Here is a 15,189-nt window from a genome sequence, read left to right as displayed (position 1 = left end):
TTTAGTATAATTTAGTATAGTATTTTTAAATATAATATAGTATTATAAAATAACAAATTAGCCTTCTGAGAACATGGAGTCAGATCCATCATTCCTTCGTCCATCTGGGAACCCCACAAATACAACACCAAATTCTGTCACCTCTGAGTGTGAGAACACCCAGAGAAAGGGTGGAAAGGAAAGGAACCTCTCCATCTCCCCTTTATTGTGAGCACCCTCTGGGGTGGAAAATGGCAGATTTAGTCTCTATCCTCTGCCCAACCCCGCTGTTCAGGAAATCTCTACCCAACACCTCTCTGCAGGAAAGCATCTCCTCAAGATTTCCTGCTCCAGAGCCCCAGAAATGCCTGAAATCTTATGAATCAAATTTTCCAGTGTTTTACCTGCATCACACAGGAGGCAGTCCTGGATCCCAGTGTTCCCAGCTGAGCTGCTGTAGTGGCCAGGAGGGCAGGGCAGCGGGGAGGCCGAGCCCAGAGGGCAGTAGGAGCCTTGGGGACACGTGTTCCCCACCACAGCATCCCTGGGCGTGGGGCTGGCAGCTCCTGCAGAGCAGTAAAACCCGGCCAGGCAGGGTCCTGTCACCTGGGACTGCCCAGGGAGAGCGCAGAAGTGCCCTGAGAGAGCAAACAATGCCATCAGCACAGGCAGGATGGGAAAAAACGGGGCTGGAATGGGAAAAACAGGGCTGGGATGGAGAAAAATGGGGCTGGGATGGGGAAAAACAGGGCTGGGATGGGGAAAAATGGGGCTGGAACGGGGAAAAACGGGGCTGGAATGGGGAAAAACGGGGCTGGAATGGGGAAATGGGGCTGGGATGGGGAAAACGGGGCTGGAATGGGGAAAAATGGGGCTGGGATGGGGGAAAATGGGGCTGGGATGGGGGAAAACAGGGCTGGAATGGGAAAAATGGGGCTGGAATGGGGAAAAATGGGGGAAAAGGGGGTGAAAATCTGGGGAAAAAGCCAGGGCTGGAATGGGAAAAAAACGGGGCTGGAATGGGAAAAACGGGGCTGGAATGGGAAAAAACGGGGCTGGAATGGGAAAATGGGTCTGGAATGGGGAAAAACGGGGCTGGGATGGGGAAAACGGGGCTGGGATGGGGAAAACGGGGCTGGAACGGGAAAAACGGGGCTGGGATGGGGGAAAACGGGGCTGGGATGGGGAAAAACGGGGCTGGGATGGGGAAAATGGGGAAAAATGGCTGGAATTGGGGGAAATGGGATGGGATCAGAAAAATGGGAATAAAAAGGGGCTGGAGAGGGGGGAAATGTGGGAAAAATGGCTCAGAACGGGGGAAAATTTGGGAAAAGGGGGCTGGAATGGGGGGGAAAAGGGGGGCTGGGATTGGGAAGTCAGGGATGCACAAAACTCTGCTGGAAACCAGCCCCTGTCAGTGTTTTCTCCTCAAGCTGCTTTGCACCAGAGGGGACATTTCATGGATCAGAACAGCCTGTGAACACCAAGGCCACCCTGTCCCTGCTGTCACCGTGCTGGGAGAGGCTGCTGTGCCTCACCTGGCTCACAGGGGCTGCAGTGGGAGCTCAGGCTGCTGCCAGGCTGGGGGTTGTAGGTGCCTCTGGGACATGGGAACTGAGCTGCAGAGGCAGTGCCTGCAGGGCAGAAGTGGCCAGGGGGACACTCATTCTCCAAAATGGAGGAGGAATTCTTGGGGCAGAAGAACCTGGGGAAAAGAGAGGATAAAAAAAATGAGGGGTTTGACTCCCGTGCAGAGAAGGGACCTAAAAGTGCATTTCACTGCACTCTGAGTTGATTCCTCAAATGCCAAATTGATGGCATAATTGCAAAAGCCACAGAGACATAATTTTCTTAACTTGAATCACAACACATCCAAGCTGTGATTCATCAACTTGTAAAAGTTAATCAAGTTCAAACCCAGGCAGTAATTGGAGCTAAATCCCCCAAGGAAAAGCCAGGCTCAGCATCAGGTGATTTTCAAGATCCTCTTCCACTTCAGCAGGCTGGTGCCAGCCTGTTGCCAAGGGAACCAGCTCTTACTCCAGACACGGAACGAGTTGATGGTGCCAATGGTTTCTGTGCTCTGAACAGCCTAAATTCCCTTCCAGTGGGGCTGTGTGTGGGGTTGGGGCTTTTCCTGGTCCCAAAATCACTTTGTGGTGATGTGAAACAGCTCAGCAGCTGCTCTGCTGCCTCACAGCACTTCCTCAAGTGCTTTTCAGTGGTAAAATATCTCATTTTCTGTTGTCATCTTACTGCAGGGGTTCCATACTGTCGGAGCTCAGTGCATCCCTCCGGGTGTCCAGAGTTGCCAGGACCCTGCTGGGGGGCTCAGAGACCCTGGCACACAGCCCAGAGCACCTGGGGATTTGATTTTGACCCCTGGAGCAAGTTGCCAACTTTGTATGAGGATGTGAAAGTCACAGAGGTTTGAATGGTGTAATAACAAAATGATCACAGGGTGAAAATGTAGATTTTAGGATTTTTGGTATGGGGGTTATGGGGACAAGATGGAGGAATCTGGGTGTGTCCAGCCTTTCTCCTTCTTCTTGTTCTCCATTTTCTGCAGTGGTGCTGGCACTTTGAGACTGGTTTAGAGTAGAAGTGCACTGTCTAACACAGGTGATGAGTATTGGGAATTCAGTGTAAATATGTTTTATGTAGTTTGTAGTATAAAAGGACAACACCACCTCAGGGGCGGTCACAGTGCCTGTGGCTGCCCTGCTGAGCAGACCTCGGCTGGGCAGAAAGAAAATTTTATAGATAAGAGTTAATAAACAACCTCAAGAGCGAAAAGTGAAGAGTCCAGACTCGTTCTTCAGCCGCACAGGCCGAAGCAGAGACACCCTGCACATCTCGGGGCAGCAATTATCAACAGCAACCCGAGAGAGACCACACTGCTGTCTCCTTATCACAAAAGTTCCATACCCTCTTGGTGTTTCTCATGGGCAGCTCTCCTCAGAGCACTGACTCTTTCTTCTTCACAAAGCAGCCACTGACTCCAGTTCCCTTCTCAACACCACCCCACTCTTTTATAGCACTCTTCTTCTCATTGGTTGCTGTTAAAGTCAGGCTTGTTCCTAATCTTTGATAATTGGCCCAGCTGTAACTCCTTAGGAGTAAGATTATTTTCTACACTATCTTTGTTTTCTTATACTCTATCCCCCTGCAATTTTCCCCACTCACACTGCTCCAGCATGCCTGGATAAACAATTATTTCAGCATTTCTAAACTCCCTGTGTCTCACCCTTCAGGACAGGGCAGGCAGCTGCTTTGGCTCAGTGAAGGGTTGTAGGATCCTGCTGGACAGGCAATGGGAAGAGCTGTGCCCTGGGGACAGAAATACCCTGGAAAAGACAGAGCAGCTCAGAACCAGCAGAGTTTGGAGAGTTAAAATCAAACCAGGCATTTCCGTGTGGCTTTAACTCACCCCGGGGACACGGCTGGGGCTCCTCACCAGACACACAGTAGTGACCCTCTGGGCAAGCCTGGCACTGCTGTCCCTGGGCACGGGGCAGGTGGGAGCCAGGGGGGCACGGCACTGGGCTGCTGGAGCCCTGGGGACAGAAGTGACCCAGGGGACACGGGGCTCCCGAGAGGCCATCGCGGGGTGTCGGGGTCTGGGCACCGCTGGCACAGTAGAACCTGCAGCAGGACACACCTCTGGGCTACAGACAGGGGAAAAACAACCCAGGAGACCATCCCTGCTCATGGCAGGGCATGGAACTCACGGAATTCACAGAATTTACAGAATCACCAGGTCGGAAGAGACCTTCAAGATCATTGAGTTTGGTAGGAAAATGAATCCACAAACATCAGAGGTTGATGTCCAAAAAGGAGACAGAGGAGCCCTTTTTGGCTTTAGTCCAATAAATAAATTTATTTATTTTCTTATTAATTTTAATTTTATTTAAATTTATTTATAAATTTATTCCAATCAAGGCAGAGGCCATGGGCCATTCCCCTGGGGTCTCTCCAATTTTTGGAGGACGCAGCCTCCTTTTTATCCCAATTTCCCAGCCACATTTCCCTTCTCTCTTTCCCCATTTCTGAGGTAACTTGAGAGGTTCAGACTTCCCAGAACACCTGATCCCAGAGATTTCCCTCTAATGTATAACCCTGCCTTTTAATTTTTAATTCTTATGGCATTTAGAGGTTTTCCTTCCCCATTGTTTCTTTCATCTTTCAATATCCAATTTCATTTATCAGCAAACCTAAAGTTTATCTGTAAAAGCAAATATCTTATTCCATTCATCAATCAGTGGAATCCTCCCCATTGTTTCTTTTCTCTCACAGTGCTGGTTTTATCTCCCAGCAGCCCCACAGCTTGTTGGGAAAGACAAATCCACTGTTCCTCTCAAGTCCAACCCAATCCCACACCTGACCCAGTGCCACACTCAGGCTTTTCAGGACCTTGGAAATGGGGTTGTTCTGCTACTCACCCAGGGCTGCACTGCCCCGAGGGCGCCCTCTGCCCAGTGCCATTGCAGAAATGCCCCCCAGGACAGGGCTGGCACTCCTGCACACTCCTCCCGCCCTCCTGGTTGGACCATGTGCCAGGAGGGCACTGCAGTGGCACTGGGGCACCTGGTGAGGTGAGAGCAGGGTGAGGAATTGCCTCCCAGGATTTTAGGAATGGAGGAAAGTGCTGCTCCAAAGCTCCCCTACCTTCAGGGCAGTAGTGGCCAGCAGGACAGGGCAGTCCTGACTCTCCATCCTGGGGGTTCCTCACTCGGGCACCACTTCTGCACCAAAACCCCTCAGCACAATCTCCTGGAAAAACAGAATAATGGGGAAATAAAACCACACAAATACAGATTTCACATCCAACCATTTGCCACCTGGGAATTCCCTGATGGAATGGTCAGCAGAGGAGCTGCTGCACCTGCCAGGAGGTGACAGAGACAGAGAAACCTTTCAGTGCCTGGGCACTGCCTCCACATTCCAATAAATATCCCATATTCCAATAATTATCACATATTCCAATAAATATCTCACATTCCAGTAAATATCCCACATTCCAATAAATATCCCATACTCCAATGAATATCCCACACTCCAATGAATATTCCACATTCCAATGAATATTCCACATTCCAATAAATATCCCATATTCCAATTAATATTGCACATTCCAATGAATATCCCACACTCCAATGAATATCCCATATTCCAATGAATATTCCACATTCCAATGAATATCCCACATTCCAATGAATATCCCACATTCCAATGAATATTGCGCATTCCAATGAATATCGCGCATTCCAATAATTATCCCATATTCCAATGAATATCCCACATTCCAATAATTATCCCACACTCCAAAAAATATCTCACCCTCCAATAAATATTCCAGCTCACATTTCCCTTCAGGATCATATTCTACTCATCTTAAAGAGGAGACTGAAATATTAAGAATTCTGTCAAAGCGTCTTGCTGAAATAGGGCCTTTCAGGATAAGGATCAATGAAAAATCATCAGATGTGGGAAAAAATATTGAAAAATAAAAATGGAGAGATGTCATTTGCTGGGTGTTTTGCCCTGTGTTTCTCTGCTAAACCTAACCATGTGCACATCAATTAGATGGAAGGATCAGTTCTTTGGGAAGCAGGCTAAAACCCCAAACTAATTCTTACACAGAAAAACTTCACTCTGAATTATTTTTAAAAGAAGTATCACACATAGAATTCTGGTTTTCACAGTCCTTGCTTAGAAAAATGAGGGTTTTTTTCCTGTCCTTAAGAAGTCCTAGACAGGTGAGATGGAAAATTTTACCTTAGAGGAGGTGAGAACGCTGGAGCCCAGCCCCACCCCCTGCTCTGATGATCTCAGCAGGAAGGAGGGAGCTCGGCAGAGCAGCAATTTACCTGTTGGGGCAGCCAGGCCAGGCAATTCACAGTATTTTCCTGCTGGGCATCTCTGGCATTCCTGCAGGGATTTCAGTTTCTGCCTGGCTCCGAAGGTCCCTGCAGGGCAGCTGTGCTGGGAGCTGCTGCTGGTCCCTGCTGGGCAGTAAAAGCCCCGTGGGCAGGGGTACAGGGTGACATCGATGAGTGGCCCTTGCTGGCTGTCACAGTAAAACCCTGCAGGGACACAGGGAAAAGATGGATTTAGCTGCTCATTAGGGAGGAAGAGCTTCTGCAGGCACACAAACATCTCACCGGCTGCTCACAGGATAAAACTGCTTTAAATGGCTATTGATGTGAGCCACTGCTGCTGCACTAACACACTGCACCCTTCACAGGAAATTTAATTTTCTTAACAGGAAATTTAACATCCAGTGGTCCCCAAAGAGCAGGACAAGACTCACAGCTGCCACAGGAAAACACTTAATGACCCAACATTGATCTCTCTGCTTCCCTGCAGTCACTGAAACACTTCAAGTAAGGTTTTCCCTCTGAACATCAGAATTTTTCCCTGCCAGTGTTCAAATTATGCAGAATACACAGATGTTGCTACTTCTGCTTTCACATCTGAGCTGCTTCAGCCTCTAATGGGCTTTTCAGAGAGACAGAAAATGTTCTCCTCCAGTACAGAGGAAAAACCATGCGGGCAGCAGATCTCTGATCATGGGAAGGCTCAAAAGACAACAGCAAGCTGTCATCCCTTGTCTGAGGGAAGCACAAAACAACACTTGGATCCTGTAAAACAAACTCCTGTAGGCGGATACAGTATGGGTGAATGAAGGTGGTATGGAATGTAATCTTATCCCCTAAAGAGTTGCAGCTGAACCAACTACTAAAGATTAGGAGCAGGCCTGATGATAACAGGACACACCTGTACCAAATAAAAACAGTGTTAGAAAAGAGTGGATTGGTGGGAACTGGAGTCAGCTGGCTGCTGTGAGGACAAGGAAGAGTCAGTGCCTAGAGGAGCTGCCTGTGAGAAACGTTGAGGAGGACAAAACTCTGGCAACATGAAATCCTTGTGCTATAATGATAATAGAACTCTTGCTATATAAGACAACACTCCTCCAGTACAGAGGAGATACCGTGTAGGCAGCAGATCTCTGATCAGGGGAAGGCTCAAAGGACAACAACAAGCTGTCATCCCTTGTCTGAGGGAAGCACAGAACACTTGGATCCTGTAATACAAACTCCTTTTTTTCTGGATGTGCAGCAGGCTCCATAGAGCTTGCAAGAGCTCCATGGAGGATTGAGACTTAACAGCAGGAACTGCTGAGTCATGATGAGACAGCAAAATAAGCTCCTGTCGTCTGCCCCTCGCCCCCAACGCTTATCTCTGTAACCTCATAGGTCACTTTTCCCTAACCCTTACTATTGGACAAGTTTGGATCCCCCTATGCCCTATAAAAAGGGGCTGGTTTAGCCCATTTGACAGAAGAAGGGCAGTTGCTGGAACCCTTCACAGACTCCCCAATAAACCATCGTTGTGGAACACCAGGACCTCTCCTTCTTCTCTCTCACATCTGCTTCTGCCTCAGCCAAGGGTGCCCCAGCGAGCAAGCAAAGAGCTGAAATCCTAAGAGAGCTGATAACCACTAAAGAGCTGGCAATCACCAAGCTTGCTAAGGGCAGTCAGTGACGAGCTAACTGGGTGCTTGGGCTCTCATTCTCCCAGACCATCCTGCATCGCTCGGCTGACAAGGCCAAGATCGGGGCCTTATCACCTCTGTCAGATCTCCCAGCAGGGAAATGCCTTTTCCACTCCAGTGACTCACAGCAAGACATTTATTTTGGATTGTCACCCACAGCCCTCTGAGCGCTTCCCCAGGGTCTGTGACAGCCTGCAGGACACTGTGCTCCCCTCTCACCTTCCCTGCACTCCCCAGAGGGGGCACTGAGGCCGGGTTCCTCACAGTAGAAGCCAGAGGGGCAGGGCTGGCACTCAGGCAGGGCTCTCCTCCCTGGCAGGCTGGAGAAGGTGCCCGCTGGGCAGGGCTGGGGTGCTGCTGATGCTGCAGCTGCAAAGGAGCAAGAGAGAAATGGGAAATGAAAGAATGGGTGAGATGGCTGCACTCAGGGGTTGGATGAACACAAAAGAGCAGCAGGGAAGTCTTTTCCACTCAGAGATCCAACAGTGCTGCATAGGGTGGTGTTACATTCATATTTTCTGGAAAACCCCTTTGCTCAGGATTTTTTCTCTTGGGAAGCTGAGAAGCCTCAGAGAAAAAGGAAAACAGTAATTATCTGATTTGCTTCTCCTGTGTTTTGCTCCTTTGCAATGTGTTTGGAGATTGTTTCATTGGTTTCCTGTGAATTGTTTTGACTTATTGGCCAATCATGGCCAAGCTGTGTCAGGACTCTGGAAGGAGTCATGAGTTTTCATTATTATCTTTTTAGCCTTCTGTAAGTATCCTTTCTGTATTGTTCAGTATAGTTTATTTTAATATTCTTTTATATAATATAGTATCATAAAATAATAAATTAGCCTTCTAAGAACATAAAGTCAAATTCATCATTCCTTCCTGCCATGAGAGCACCCCACAAATACAATGGAGTGGGACAGAAATTATTGCCTTTATTGTACCCACAGGTGAAGCCAATTAAAGTTCAGATATTGAAACAAAGATGTCACCTCCTGCTTTGAAAGGAAGGGGAAGAATTAGGGGTTTTGGCCCCATGGTCAGAGCCCAGCCAGCTGGCTGTGAGTGTTTCAGGAGTTCTGTGCCACAGAACCCCCAGTGCTGGATACCCACTGCAGTAGGAGCCCGCAGGGCAGATGTTCCCGGTGACACCATCCGTGGGTTTGGGGCCAGCAGCTTCCCCTGCACAGTAAAAGCCAGCAGCACATTCCCCACTAGGCACAGGCAGCCCTGCAAGGCAGAGAGGATTGTTGCCTTGTGATTTCAGGGTTTACCTCAGAACCTGGGTCCCTCCCCTGCAGATTCCCTCCCAGGTGTGTCAGTCACCTCTCCTTTCCCCTCCCTTGCCCCCTGCCCAGCACTGTCTGTCAGTCCTGGCATTCCACAAGGGCATCAGTGATGGGCAGACTCAAAGGATGCCCTCTACCCCTGGGGGGCATTGGGCCATCCAGGTGTCCTTTGTCCCTCCCCTCCTGTCCCTGCTTGGTGGCTCCCTGCCCCTTCCCTGCCCCTCTCCCCGGGGTTAAAGGAGCAGCAGCCACGGGCTCAGGGAGTTCTGTGGGAGCTGGTGCTGCATTCAGAGGCCTGAGGGCCAGAATAAAGCTCTGGATCCAAACCCTCCATCAGAACCGACTCCTTTCCTTCACCATTGCCTTAAAGCTTCTCCACAGAGGGAAACCTGAGGAGCAGCCCCTGTTATGGGGGGAAGCTCCATCCCAGCACCACCAGAGCTCCTGCAGGCCTGGACTTGTCTGCAGTGCCCAGCTGCAGCACCCAGGCAGCCAAAAGTGTCTGTGGGGTGAAACACCACACACCCAGCCAGGCAAAAGTGTCTGTGGGGTGAAACACCACAGTGCCTTGTTTGGTTCAGCAGCGGGGCCAGACAAGCTCAGGCACGGCCTGTCCAGCTAGATTGGTAATTATTCCAATAGAAGATGGTGGCACTCAGAGCACTGAGACAAAGGGGGAGAAGCAGGGAAAACAACTCCTCACAACCTCCCTCTGGGAATTCCCACGGGCATTAGGCAAGCAATGCTACATCCCATGGAAATGCCAGGAATATCCCCTCAAAACTCCTCATCTGTCACAGACATATTTTATGAAAAATTCTTTCCTTAGGATTTTTCCTCCTGAGAAGCTGAGAGGCCTCAGGAACAAAATGCAAACAATGGTTATCTGCTGCTGTGGAATGCAACAGGTGCATCTGGGATTGGGCTCATGTGGTTGTTTCTAATTAATGGCCAATCACAGCCCAGCTGGCTCAGACTCTCTGAGCCACAAGCTTTTGTTATCATTCCTTCTTCTATTCTTAGCTAGCCTTCTGATGAAATCCTTTCTTCTATTCTTTTAGTATAGTTTTAATGTAATATATATCATAAAATAATGAATCAGCCTTCTGAAACATGGAGTCAGATCCTCATCTCTTCCCTCATCCTCAGCCCCCTGTGAACACGGTCACACTCATCCTCACACACACTGACCTGAGGCATTGCAGAAGAGCCCAGGGGGACAAGGAAGAGGCTCTGGGCTGCCCTGGGGACAGTAGAAGCCAGCTGTGCACTTGCCCCCCGTGGCAGTGGCTGGGCACAGGCAGTTGGCACTGGTGTAGTTGTCCAGGTCAAAGGGCTGCGAGGTCCAGGCTGCTGAGATGCAAAACCAGCCTGGGAACAGGAAACAAGGCTGAGGAGCCCTGCCAGTGACAGAGCCCCAAAAAACATCACAAATGAACCAGCTGGGGTGGCTCTGGGTGTGATGTGGGCACAGCACAGGGTGTGGGACAGGTTCATCCCAACTCCACCAGGCCAGAATCTCTCCCATGCAGCAATAAGTCCAATTTAATACCATAAATAGCATATTAACAAAGAGATCTTGCAACATCAAGTTCAGCACTTTTGCTGTATGCTCACAGGGCTCAGCTCAGCTGCCTGAGCGGGCTCAGAGGGCAGAGATGCTCCTGCCTACCAGGCCCAGCCTGAAGCCCAGCAGAGGTGTGCTCAATCCTACTGGATACCTCTAAAGAACCCAGCAAACAGACTGGAAGGGCTGTGCTGGAGGCTCAGGAAAGTATTACTTATAGAAGGAAAGCATTACATACAAAAACCAAAAATAACAAAGGTTACAAACTCAGTCCTCACCGCCTGACCCCAGCAGCCCCACGCTCACCTGGGTCACACCTGCCTGAGGCTGCTGTCAGCCCCTCCTGCCCGCAGTAGTGCCCAGGTGGGCAGGGCAGGCAGCTGTCCAAGCTCTGGCTCATGGGGTCAGGGTTGTAGTAGCCCCTGGGACAGGGAAACTCTGTACCAAACCTGGTGCCTGTGGGAGAAAGAGAGCAGGGGTCATTCATGGAATAGGGACACGATCCTGGCTCTGAATTCTGCTGCATCATTTCATGTCCTCTTTGCCAGTTTATCCCATTGCTGATCCCCACAGCCAAAATTGTGTTTGGGTGCTGTTTAATTTGTGAAGCTGTTAAGCAACAGCCACATCGACAGCTTAAAATATTATTTTGCTTTGTTGTTTTTTTTTTTTTTTTCCTGTGGACAACCACTTAAACATGTCCAAAAATACACTTAAACAAAAAACATGTAAACAATATTTTTGGGCATATTTTTCTGTGAAGAACCAAGCTGACACTTTAACATGTCAAAAAATACACTTAAGAAAAAGACAGTCAAACACATAAAAAATATTTTTGGGGGTATTTTTCTGGAAAGAACCAGGCTGACACTTAAATATTTTATTCACAAAGATAATTTCTTGTCTTTGAGGAGGATGTTTCAGCCTGGCCAAAGGACTGCTGGGTTCTCTGAGCCCATCTCACCTTTGGGGCAATAAAATCCAGCTGGGCAGGGGTTTGTGCTGTAGCTGGTGGTGTTTTCTGGGCAGAAGTAGCCTGCAGCACAGGGGAAGCAGGCAGCTTGTCTGGAGAGGTTGTTGTAAGTCCCTGCATGGCAGGGCAAGGGAGAGCTGGTCCCTTCTGGGCAGAAGTGGCTCACAGGGCAAGGACCTCCTCTCTGCCACACACCTGGGACACAGACGGGAGAAGCAGGGCTGGGAATCTCCTCTGGAAATGATTGTTTGAGCCAATCAAATGGCAATTTGGTTACAGGCAGACACCCCTGACTGCCCCAGTGCTCAGTGCAGGCATTTCCTTTGGCAGCACTGGCATGTAGCTGATGCCTTGAGAAGGCTGGCCTAGAACAGAGGCTGGACAGAGCTAAAGAATAAAGCAGGGATTTATTCAAAGGCCTCCATAGATGCACCTTGGGCAGCACAAGAGCCCAGCCAGGGCTGCACCCAAGGTGAACCAAAATGGTCCCAAAATGAACCCAAGATGAACCAAAATGGTCCCAAAATGAACTCAAGGTGAACCCAAAATGGCCCCAAAATGAACTTAAGATGAACCAAAATGGTCCCAAAATGAACCCAAGATGAACCAAAATGGTCCCAAAATGCACGAGCGCTCCCGGGGTCTCTCCCTGGGATCAGTTCTGCTCCATTTGCATCTTGCAGTTCATTGTCCCATTCCAGCTTTAGCCCATGCAGTCCCATCCTTGTTTTTCTCTCTCCAGCCCACGGTGTTTGTGCTCCTGGGCTGAGATTTGGATCATTTGTCCTTGCTGCCCAGCTGGAGCAGGAATTGTTTTGTCTCCCTGCTCTGTGCCCAGAGCTCAGCATCCCCTGATGTGAACCCAGACCCACACACTAAAGCAGCACAGAACCTGAAAATATAAAAGCCAAAACCTGAGACAGCATTTGACACAAACCCCTCAAAGAAAATTCACAAAGGGATCTGGATGGCTGACAGGAGGCAGGGCCAGGAATACTGGGAGAGAAGGTGGAAAACTGGTAGGAAAGGTGGAACACTGGGAGGAAAGGTGGCATTTTTAAAGCTGCCTGTTGCCAGAGCCCCGGATCAGCCAGTGCCACTCACCAGGCGGGGATGGTGAGGAGGCACCAGGCTGGCAGAAGTACCCAGGTGAGCAGGGTCCTGAGGGGGCTGTGAGGCCAGGGGAGCCACAGAACTGGCCAGGTGGGCACTCTGTGCAGCTGGAATCCTGCCTGTTGTGGAGCCTGAGAGGGACAGAACAGGCTTTCAGCTGGAAGTGGTAAATTCAGCACAGGGGTCACAGCCCTGAAGGGAAAGCAACCACAAAACTTTTTTGATCAATGCAAGGGTGTGTCTAATGAGCCTCACTGAGCTGCACTTCATTGCTTAGAGGAGTGGTGGATAGACAAAAATGAAAAGAAAATAAAAATGAGCATCAGTAGGTCCACAGAGCTTCACCTGTCTGAGTAAGTGCCCACAGGGCATGGCTGGGGGATACTGGTGCCAGCTGGGCAGAAGTGTCCAGGAGGGCAGGGGCCACCTCTGCTCGTGTTTGTGGCTCCACTGGGGTTTGGGACACTCGCTCCTGCACAAGGAAGATAAAGCAAAAGCATCCTGAATTATTTGGGTTGTTTCTCATGGGCAAGTTTGCTCCCCATGGCTAAAGAGCCATTTCCAGAGGTGAGAGAAGAGAGGAGCTGGTGGCAGCTCATGACAATAAAGCCAGAAATCCATGGTGGAATGGGATAAATAACAGCAAGGGCCAGAAGGGCCAGAAAATAATTTCTGTACGTGAAAGAGGAGAGGAGCTGGTGGCAGCTCATGACAACAAAGCCAGAAATCCATGGTGGAATGGAATAAATAACAGCAAGGGCCAGAAGGGCCACAGCTGCCCACCTTTTCACTCTTTCAGCCCTCTGAATCCTAAATGCTGTACCTGCTGTGCAGAAGAATCCTGGCCAGCAGGGACCACTGGGAGAGGATAATCCCCATTCTCCACAGAACATTCCTGGAAGAACACAGAGGGAAAAGAGAATCAGCAAACTGGGAGAATAAAAACCAAACCAACCAACCAACCAAATCCCAGGAGAGCTGCTGTGCTGCCTGCACTTTTGGAAGGCAAAGGGAAGACTTTGAGAACTCAAATCCCTCAGCATCAGCACAACTGGGACAGAACCCCATCAGGAAGCCCTGAGTGTGAACCAAACCCTTCTGCAGTGTGGTATTTGTGGGGTCTTCAGGACAAAGGAGGAATTGAGAAATCTGACTCCATGTTATTAGAAAGCGATTATATTTCAATATACCATACCATATTAATATATCAATATAACATATTAATATATCAATATATCACATCAATATATCGATTTATTATATTATATTATATTATATTACATATTTTATTATATTATATTATATTATATATTTTATTATATTATATATTTTATTTTATTATACTAAAACGGTACTAAAAAATAGAGAAAGGATACAGACAGAAAGGTTAACAAGATTGATAATGAAAAATCGTGACTTTCTCCAGAGTCTTGACACAGCTGGACTATGATTGGTCATTAAGTCAAAACAATTTACAAGAAACCAATCAAACAATCTGTGTTTGTTTACCTGTGGGTAAACAATCTCCAACCACATTCCAAAGCAGCCAAACACAGGAGAAGCAATCGGATAATTATTGTTTTTCTTTTTCCTCTGAAGCTTCTCAGCTTCCCAGGAGAAGAATCCTGGGCAAGGGGATTTTTCAGAATATGTGACAGTGACACTGCAGAGCCTCCAAAACCCTGTGGGGACACCACCAGTGGGACCAGGCTCCTCCTTTGACTGTGGATTTTTATGTTTGCATTTCCTGGAGGCCAAAACCCATCAGAGGATGGGGAAGAGAGAGCTGCAGAGAGACCACCGTGTCTTAGAGCGGTCCCAAGAGAGCCTTCCCTCACCTGCAGGGCACTGCTGGCACCTCTCAGCGTGGCTCAGGCCGTAGGAGGGGTTGTAAGTGCCAGGGGGACAAGGATAAAAACTGATCCCAGTTTTCTGGGGGCAGTAGAACCCGGGAGGGCAGCGGCGCCGGAGCCCCTTTGAACAGTGAAACCCAGCAGGACAAGGAAGGCATTTGTCTTGACCTGGGAGGGGAAAATAGGAATTAAAAGGAAGCATGGAATTGAATGGAAGGAAAATACCATGAGCACAGCTTCCCTCTGCCTGGCTGTGCACTTAAAGAAGCAGAAATAGAAATAAAGCTATTTTTTAAGCTCTCCTGCAGTAAGTGGCCTCAAATATGGATTTTTCCTAGGAGCATTTAGCTCAGCAAACTCCACTCTGGCTGCCCGAGTCACCTCCACGTGTCCCCATTAGGTGGCAGGAGGAGCAGAGGGAAAGCTGGAAACTGCTCCAGCCCTGGTGCACTGAGCGCCACTGCCCCAAACCCCAAACCACATGGGCTGCTGCAGGGGGAAACACATTCCTCATGAGGCTCCAGGGGAAAAAATAACAAAACATCCTTGCTCGACCCCTTCTCTACCCCAAGCCCTGAAACACTGAGCATTCCCAGTGGCCAGCAGCTTTCAGGACCTTCTTGGATAGAGACAAAAGCTACGAGCAGTGTTTACATCTCCCCTGAGCACACTGGAGTTGCAAAGCTGCAGCTCCTGACCTGGGGCATTTCTGTCCTTCCTGACCCGGGGCATTGCTGCAGCTCCTGATCTGTTCCACTGCTGCAGCTCCTGCTGCAAAGCTGCAGCTCCTGACCTGTCACATTTCTGTAGTTCCTGACCTGGAACTGTTCCATTTCTGTAGCTCCTGACCTGTGGCATTGCTGTAT

This window comes from Molothrus aeneus, chromosome 22, assembly GCF_037042795.1.
Source record: "Molothrus aeneus isolate 106 chromosome 22, BPBGC_Maene_1.0, whole genome shotgun sequence".
In the NCBI taxonomy this organism is placed as follows: domain Eukaryota; kingdom Metazoa; phylum Chordata; class Aves; order Passeriformes; family Icteridae; genus Molothrus; species Molothrus aeneus.
The sequence above is the reverse complement of the archived record's forward strand: the minus strand, read 5'-3'. Positions refer to the sequence as shown.